The sequence below is a fragment of the Triticum dicoccoides genome, chromosome 6A (assembly GCF_002162155.2).
Source record: "Triticum dicoccoides isolate Atlit2015 ecotype Zavitan chromosome 6A, WEW_v2.0, whole genome shotgun sequence".
NCBI classification, from domain to species: domain Eukaryota; kingdom Viridiplantae; phylum Streptophyta; class Magnoliopsida; order Poales; family Poaceae; genus Triticum; species Triticum dicoccoides.
In genome coordinates, this window is record NC_041390.1 from 626,603,136 (window position 1) to 626,612,753 (window position 9,618).

The window sequence follows — 9,618 nt, forward strand, 5'->3', positions numbered from 1 at the left end:
AACCAACCTGTTTCTGGCTTCGCCGAATGCCTCCATTGGATTCGCTGCGACGACTACATCGCCCCCTACCCTCCGTAGGAACAACAAGACCAAGCTGCGCTCTCGGACAATGTTCAACGACAAGCCGATCGTCATCGACATGGAGGCGGCCTTGCGGGCGGTGGCGGACAAGCTGGTGGTGGGTCGGGTACTCTCGCCATACCCTGCCGACCCCCAGGCCGTTGTCAACGAGCTGAAAGGGCCATGGAGACTCCGCGGCGAGGCGGCGGCCCAGCGAGTCAAAAGTGAAGATAGGCGTTTAGTCGTCACCTTTTCGGAGGAAGGTGACCGGCGTCATGTGCTGCAAGCTGGGCCGTGGCACTACAGGAATGACGCAGTCCTGCTCGCGGCATTTGATGGCAGCGGTGACCCTGTGGATGTTCCTTTCAGAATTTGGGTGCAAATCCATGGGTTGCCGGTTCCGATCAAGACCGTGGAAATGGGATGGACCCTTGGCGAGAAGCTCGGCACCGTCATTACGGTGTCACACAAGAACAAGAAGATCGTCGACGAGTACATTCGCGTCCGCGTCGAGCATCGGGTGGACGAGCCCGTAAGGAAGTTCATCGACACAACCGACTTTGGAGGCACTAACAAGATATACTTTCCTGTTGAGTATGAAAAATTGCCTAATTTTTGTCTGTGCTGTGGTGTCGTGGGACACACTACAGCCAAGTTCTGTGGTGTCCCTACTGAGCTTCGAGAGAAGAACTTCTCCATCGACCTCAAGGCTTCTGCTCACTCGAAGAACCTGCACACTTCGGGGGCTTCGACCGGGCGGCTCCTCGAGTACGGAGGCCTGTCGGTGGCCCCTGGAGATGTGGAGGTGGCGGGCAGGTCCAAGCTGCCGGAGAAGGAGATCAAGGCGGTGACCAAGGCTGTCCAGAAGCTCACGGTCGAGGAGGCGATGGGGGCTGAAGGTTCCCAGGATGAGGAACCCTCTCCCACTAATGCTGAGATGGTCATCGCGTCTGGCCGATCGGACGGGACGGATCAGGTTGCTGTAGGGGTCAATGGGGACGCTCCCTCCATCATCTTGAGTGCCCCCATGACCCCTGCTGTTGTTGCACCCGAAGAAGCTGTGAATGGTGTCCCCTCAGCCCGCCAGGGTAACATGATGGGCTCCAACAACATGTACGCCCATGCTGAAGGGGAGGTTGCTGAACCAGGCAAGGTAACTGAATCTATTCGAGGCCGATGGAAGAGACTCTACAGAGATGAGCAGGTGGAGTGGGCTGCTGTTCAAGGCGTATGCACCAAGCATGTGAAGTTTGGGGTTCCTACGCCCCCCAAATAGCGGCAGTGACATGTCCAGCCGCAAGGGTGCCTTTGCAGCCATCCTGGAGAGCACGGCAGGTAGTAAGAGGAGTCATCCTGATGATCAAAATTTAGTGTTTAGCATGGATAGCACTAGTTCAGAGAGTATAGAGTATAAGAGTGCTAATGAAAAAAGTGTTTCTTGTAAAAGAGTATGTACTGAGAGGGTTGAAGCTGTAGTAGGGCTAGATGGGTCCATTGTTCATGTAACACAGGAGAGAGAGGGGAGAGAGGAGGAGGCTCAGGATAAAAGGAGGGAATCAGTAGGAGAGGAGAAAGAGGATAGGGAGGGAAAAAAGGAAGCTACCGGCCTTGGGGCTGCCGGTGACCTGGCGGGCGTGGTTGACGCCCGTCAGGAGCCATGAAAATATTGAGTTGGAACTGTCGAGGCTTGGGTCAACCTCGTACAGTTCAAGAGTTGGTGTGCCTCTCAAAGACGCACATACCCAATATTATCTTTTTATCTGAAACAAGAAAGAATAAAGAGTATGTTGACAGCTTGCGCTATAGGTTGGGTATGAATAATGTTTTTACTGTTTCTGGCCATGGTAAAGGTGGTGGACTAGCTGTGTTTTGGGATGAGGCGTACTCTTGTGAGCTGAACAAATATGGTGACCACTTTATTGATTTGTACGTCGACAAGGGAGAGGGAACAAAGTGGAGGTGCACCTTCATTTACGGTGAGCCTAAGGCGAGTCAAAGGTATGTTATGTGGGATCTCTTGAGACGAATGAAACCTCTAGGTGTTGGAGCTTGGTTTATGGTGGGGGATTTTAACGAAGCTATGTGGCAAGAAGAGCACTTCTCTCGTCATAAGAGGTCTACTAGACTAATGGCTAATTTTCGTGAAGCTTTGTCTGATTGCAATTTATATGACTTGGGTTACCATGGCGTGCCTTGGACGTATAATAACAAACAAGATGGAAACAAGAATGTTAAGGTGCGTCTTGATCGTGCGGTGGCGTGCCCACTTTGGTCTTCAATGTTCCCTCGATGTAAGGTATCCCATATAATAAGCTCCAGGTCAGATCATTGTCCCATTTTTGTTGAGGTTTTGGGTACTCACCGGGTGGGTAGATTTGTTAAACAGTTGAAATATGAATCTTATTGGGAGAGGGAAGGTGAAGCTTTGGATGACCTGATTAGTGCTTGCTGGAGTAGAGAGTCTAATATTAATGATCTTGAAGATATTGCTAATAAGTTAGACAAATTAATGAAATCTCTTCATGGGTGGAGTCGGGTCCATATTGGTTATTTACCAAAGAAGCTGGAGTGGGCTCGTAAAAGACTAAATGTGTTGTTTAGTAGGAATGATCATTCTGCAGTGATGGAAAGGAAGAAAATTCTTCAAGAGATGGATGAGCTTCTTATAAAGGAAGAGATGCTATGGAAGCAAAGATCTCGTTTGGATAAAATAAGAGGAGGAGATCGTAATACTAATTATTTTCAGAGAAAGGCTTCATGGAGAGCAAAGAAAAATTATATTGCGGCACTAAGGAAGGATGATGGGGGTATCACGGAAAATCTGGAGGAAATGAAAGGTATAACAAACTCGTTCTTTAAAAATCTTTATTCTGTTGATGACTCCGTTGATCCGTCACATATTATTCCGTTGGTTAAACCCCTTGTATCTGATGATATGAATGGCGAGCTTTGCAAACCGTTTTCGGAACAAGAGATTAGTGATGCGCTTTTGTAGGATCGAAAGTATGTCTAGAGGGGGGGGGGGGTGATTAGACTACTTGACCAAATAAAAACTTGACCTTTTCCCAGTTCTAGTTCTTGGCAGATTTTAGCTATTTTAGGACAAGTCAAGCAATCATCACACAATTCAAGCAAGCACGCAAAGAGTATATTGGCAGCAGAAAGTAAAGCATGCAACTTGCAAGAATGTAAAGGGAAGGGTTTGGAGAATTCAAACGCAATTGGAGACACGGATGTTTTTCCCATGGTTCGGATAGGTGGTGCTATCCTACATCCACGTTGATGAAGACTTCAACCCATGAAGGGTAACGGTTGCGTGAGTCCACGGAGGGCTCCACCCACGAAGGGTCCACGAAGAAGCAACCTTGTCTATCCCACCATGGCCATCGCCCATGAAGGACTTGCCTCACTAGCGGTAGATCTTCACGAAGTAGGCGATCTCCTTGCCCTTACAAACTTCTTGGTTCAACTCCACAATCTTGTCGGAGGCTCCCAAGTGACACCTAGCCAATCTAGGAGACACCACTCTCCAAGAAGTAACAAACGGTGTGTTGATGATGAACTCCTTGCTCTTGTGCTTCAAATGGTAGTCTCTCCAACACTCAACTCTCTCTCATAGGATTTGGATCTGATGGAAAGAAGAGTTGAGTGGAAAGCAACTTGGGGAAGGCTAGAGATCAAGATTCATATGGTAGGAATGGAATGTCTTGGTCTCAACACATGAGTAGGTGGTTCTCTCTCAGGACATATGAGTTGGAATGATGTATGTGTTCTGATGGCTCTCTCTTCGAATGAAGAGGAGGTGGAGGGGTATATATAACCTCCACACAAAATCCAACCATTACACACAGTTTTCCAATCTCGGTGGGACCGAATCAAAAAACTCGGTCTGACCGAAATAGTAAACCTAGTGACCGTTAGAGATTTTCGGTGGGACTGACATGCAACTCGGTAGGACCGATTCTGTTAGGGTTTGGGCATAACATAATCTCGGTGAGACCGATTACACAAACTGGGTGAGACCGAGTTTGGTAATAAGCTAACCTGAGAGTTGGTCAGGTGAACTCGGTGGGACCGATTTGCTCTTTCGGTGAGACCGAAAAGTTACAAAAGGGAAACACAGAGTTTACATTGCAATCTCGGTGGGACCGATTCGCTCTTTCGGTGAGACCGAAAAGTTACGAAAGGGAAACAGAGAGTTTGCAACCCCATCTCGGTGAGACCGAGATCCCTATCGGTAGGACCGAATTGCTAGGGTTTGGCAGTGGCTTATGACATATGAAACTCGGTGGCGCCGGATAGATAGAATCGGTATGACCGAGTTTGGCTTAGGGTTTAGGTCATTTGTGGATATGGGAAAGTAGGTGAGGATTTTGGAGCATATCATTAAGCACATGAAGCAAGAGGCTCATTAAGCAACACCTCATCCCTCCTTGATAGTATTGGCTTTTCCTAAAGACTCAATGTGATCTTGGATCACTAAAATATAAAATGAAGAGTCTTGAGCTTTTGAGCTTGAGCCAATCCTTTGTCCTTAGCATTTTGAGGGTTCCACTTTCACATCCATGCCATGCCAATCATTGAGCTTTCCTGAAATAATCATCTTGGAATAACATTAGCTCAATGAGCTATATGTTGTTATGAATTACCAAAACCACCTAGGGATAGTTGCACTTTCAATCTCCCCCTTTTTGGTAATTGATGACAACATATAGATCAAAGCTTCGACAAATGATAATAAGCATGAAATATATCGTCGCTTTGAGAAGTATGTGAAAAGTAAGAGCTCGCCCTAAATTTGTGCATATTTAATATTTGCTTTGGACTGCAAATGCACAAAGAGTTAGAGTCATGGGTTACTCTTCCATGTCACATACATCTTGGTGGAGTGCTTAAAATGATAAGAATGAAATACATGCACTCATCACCAAGAATAGTGAATGATCACATAAGATAGATAAGATAATAGCATTAAGCAAACATTAAGTGTAGCTTATGATCAAACACATGATCATCGATGTCTCACACAGATAATGATGTAGTATCTCACACAAAAGCAAACGAAGTTCGAAAAACCACCAAATAAAACAAGAGAGAATAAAAGCAACACTCTCTCTCGAAGCCTATGATCTATACATTTTCTCCCCCTTTGGCAACAAGTTATCAAAAAGTTCCTAGAAAATGCATAGTGCTAAGTCGACACTCAGGCTTGATCTTCAGGTGGTGGTGGAGTCCGGATCACTCCAAGGACGAAGGCTTCCGTAGATGCTGAAGTAGACGCTGGAGCTGAAGTAGAAGCTGGAGTTGGAGTTGATGCTATGGCTGGAGCTGAGGTGGTTGCCCTTGTGTCAGGAACTGGCACTGCAGACGACCTCGGAGCTCGGGGCACTCTGGCAAAGGCATCAGTTGTAGTCTTGCCTCTCCTCTCCTGCATGTCATCCTGGAGCTGCTCTACTGCAGACTGAATCTCTGTCACTTTGACATCCAAGTCATAGAACTTTTGTTCCATGATCCTCTCTAAGCTTGCCTGGTTTTGAGTTAGGGTGGCTAGTCCTTGCTCAATCCGCAGGGTGGATGCAATCAAGTAACCAAGCTGCTCTTGTTTGGTTTTCAAAAAATATTCAGATGCCTCCGCTTGAGTAGGCATCTTGGCAGCTTTCTCCTCCTAGCCTTCTCCTTCTTGGCTTGTGCTTGGGTAGATGAAGGCTCATTCTCAGTCATGACCACTTGGTTATCGTCAAAGTCCGGACGGATAGGCAGGTGTTCCTTGTCCAAGAGGTATATGCCCGTGCCCATCTTGGAGTTGATGAGCTCCTGAATCTGTGGGGCATATCCACAGCTCCTCTTCTGGTCTGCTGCTGTCCTCTTAATGGTCTCTACCATTAGACTCATCACCTTGAATTTCTGAGGCACGTCAAAGATATGAAGCAAGTTGATCGCGTGGCCTCTGATCATTTTGTGATCTCCAGACTTGGGCAATAAGGTGTGCCTTAGTATCCAGTTGATAGTGGGCAGCCCTGATAGAAGATAATGTACTGAGCCAAACTTGAAAGTGTCAAGTGCTTCATTTGGAATCTCCTTGTACATGTTGGACATGGAGTTGTGGTCCATCTTCTTCTTAGCATAAATGTCCAAGTCATCTGCTTGCTCTTCTGGGGCATTTATCAGCTGAGCCCATTCAGCAACTATGGACTGGTACCTCGTACCCTCTGACATCCAAATTATCCTACCATCTGGATAAAAATGGGCTGTGGAGTAGAACTGCATGATGAGTTCCTCGTTCCACTTTGTGAGCTTCTGCCCAACAAAGTCCTCTACTCCACACGCCTTGAAGCTGTCCTGCACTCCAGGGAAGTACTCCTCGTTATCCTTGATATATTGCCAATCGACCCATCTCATGTCACAGACAATGGGCTTCTTGTCTAGCAGCACTGTCTCATAGAAGTCTTGCTGCTCCTTGGTGTGAAACCTGTAGTCCACTGCAGTCCTTCTCCTTGAAGCATACGGGTCTGCTTCTCTCCACTTCCGGAGCCCTGAATCTCTCCTGAGTTTGATATCCTCAGCCACAGGATGAGCATCGTTGTGGTCTAGGATCTTGGGCTTGAGCTTTCTGAGGACATTCTCTTCCTCTTCTTCTGCAGCTTCAGGCACTGGGGCCTTGTTCTTTTCAGCAGCTGGGATGCTTCTTGTATTCCTCATTGGCTTGGGCTTTGGAGCAGGCTTGGCCTTGGAAGCAGCTGCCCCTGACCTTATGGCATCACCCATTAGCTTGGGTGCTTTTGGTGCTGGTGCAGCCACCTCTTCTTCTTCCTCCTCATCCATGATGGAAGCTTTGCCAAGCACTCTGGCTACAGTTTTCTTCACCCTTTCTTTCCTCTTCTTTCCCTCAGCGGCAACTGGCTCAATGGGAGTGGGCTTCTCAGTTGAAGCTCTTGCCTTTGACATAGGCTGCCTGCCTGCTGGCCTTTTGAACTTCAACCCTGGCTTTGTACCCTGTGCTGGCTCAACTCTGTTGGAGGTTGCTTCCTCTTCTGCCACATAATCCTCATCTTCTGAGTCTGAGGTTCTCTTCTTTCTCTGTCTTGTGGCAGCCTTAGGTAGATTGCTAGGGGTGCTCCTGCTGCCATCATCTGAGGAACTTGAGGGACTAGTGCCCTCACTCAGCTGCACTTGCTGTTCTGACAGGTTTTGGCTATCACTTTGGTCTGACATGATGCAAACTCTGACTGCTGACCCTGTGAATAGGTTATAGATGAGATAGAGTGGATGAGCATCACAAAATGCAGAGATTTTTGCAAAAGAATAATCCAAAAACTTAGTTTTAGTTTCCCACTGAAAGCATCTCGGATCTACCGATTTCTAAACTCGGTGATACCGAAGCAGTTTTGGAACCTAAACTAGTGAACTCGGTCAGACCAAGTCATAGTTCGGTGGCACCGAGACTGCTAGGGTTTCACAGAATTCCAAAATCGGTCACACCGATAAGTAATTCTCGGTCAGACCGAGTCTCACTTGTGCAATGGCATAAGCCAAATCGGTGGGACCGAGCTTTTCAACTCGGTGGGTCCGAGATGGTTTCGGCGGAAACCTAACCCTAAAATTTTCGAATTAAACCTAATCTACGAGTTCATTGGCTGGATAGGAGTTTATCAAACGTGGAAAGAATCATGATGATCACAATGTGCTAGGAATCGGATTGGAGATTAGCACAAAGATCGAGTCCATACCCTAGTGCGGCGGAGACTCGCTACGGCGGCAACGGCGGGGTAGAATTCCCGTTGGCGGTGACGAAGACCGGCGATAGGAGGCTGCTGGCGGCGAGGAGATGATCCGGAGACCAAGTTGGCAGAGCAGGCTATCGCGCGGGCGAAGGGGTTCGGAGAAATTTCCAAAAAAATTTCCTGTGACTATATATAGCCCGACCCTGTTGGTGTGACCGAGTGGAACAACTCGGTGGCACCGAGATGCATAACTGCGAGCAGTTACTGCAACTCGGTGTGACCGAAAAGTTCAAATCGGTTGCACTGAGATCAAAAACCTAGATCAACTTAATGATCTCGGTAGGACCGAAAGTGGGGAATCGGTCAGACCGAGAATCTCAAAGAGGTTTTGGAAGTTTAAGTCTATGACGAATCGGGGACTCCGAGCGCTCCTCACACAGAGTGGTTCGAATCTGACTTGATCAAATTTTGTGATGTAGCATGAATAGAGTTTGAGACGAGAAAAGCATAGATAGCTAGAGGAGGTTCTTAGGCACTCTTGTCCATCCACTTGGCAAAAAGAAATAAAGCCAAACAATCAAAACAACAAGTGGATGTCCTCGAATGAGTAAAATATGCAACCTGTTGGAAATATGCCCTAGAGGCAATAATAAAAGCATTATTATTATATTTCCTTGTTCATGATAATTGTCTTTATTCATGCTATAATTGTGTTATCCGGAAATCGTAACACATGTGTGAATAATAGACACCAACATGTCCCTAGTAAGCCTCTAGTTGACTAGCTCGTTGATCAACAAATAATCATGGTTTCCTGACTATGGACATTGGATGTCATTGATAACGAGATCACATCATTAGGAGAATGATGTGATGGACTAGACCCAATCCTAAACATAGCACAAGATTGTATAGTTCGTTTGCTAGGGTTTTTTCCAATGTCGAGTATCCTTCTCCTTAGACCATGAGATCGTGTAACTCCCGGATACCGTAGGAGTGCTTTGGGTGTACCAAACGTCACAACGTAACTGGGTGACTATAAAGGTATACTACGGGTATCTCCGAAAGTGTCTATTGGGTTGACATGGATCAAGACTGGGATTTGTCACTTCGTATGACGGAGAGGTATCACTGGGCCCACTCGGTAATGCATCATCATTATGAGCTCAAAGTGACCAAGTGTCTGGTCACGGGATCATGCATTGCGGTACGAGTAAAGTGACTTGCCGGTAACGAGATTGAACGAGGTATTGGGATACCGACGATCGAATCTCGGGCAAGTAACATACCGATTGACAAAGGGAATTGTATACGGGGTTGCGTGAATCCTCGACATCGTGGTTCATCCGATGAGATCATCGAGGAGCATGTGGGATCCAACATGGGTATCCATATCCCGCTGTTGGTTATTGCCCGAGAGCCGTCTCGGTCATGTCTACATGTCTCCCGAACCCGTAGGGTCTACACACTTAAGGTTCGGTGACGCTAGGGTTATATGAATATGAATATGCAGTAACCCAAATGTTTTTCAGAGTCCCGGAGGAGATCCCGGACATCACGAGGAGTTCCGGAATGGTCCGGAGGTAAAGAATTATATATAGGAAGTGCTGTTTCGGCCATCGGGACAAGTTTCGGGGTCACCGGTATTGTACCGGGACCACCGGAAGGGTCTCGGGGGTCTACCGGGTGGGGACACCTGCCCCGGGGGGCCACATGGGCTGTAGGGGGTGCGCCTTGGCCTACATGGGCCAAGGGCACCAGCCCCAAATGGGCCCATGCGCCTAGGGTTTCAAAAGGGAAGAGTCCCACAAGGGGAAGGCACCCCTTAGGTGCCTTG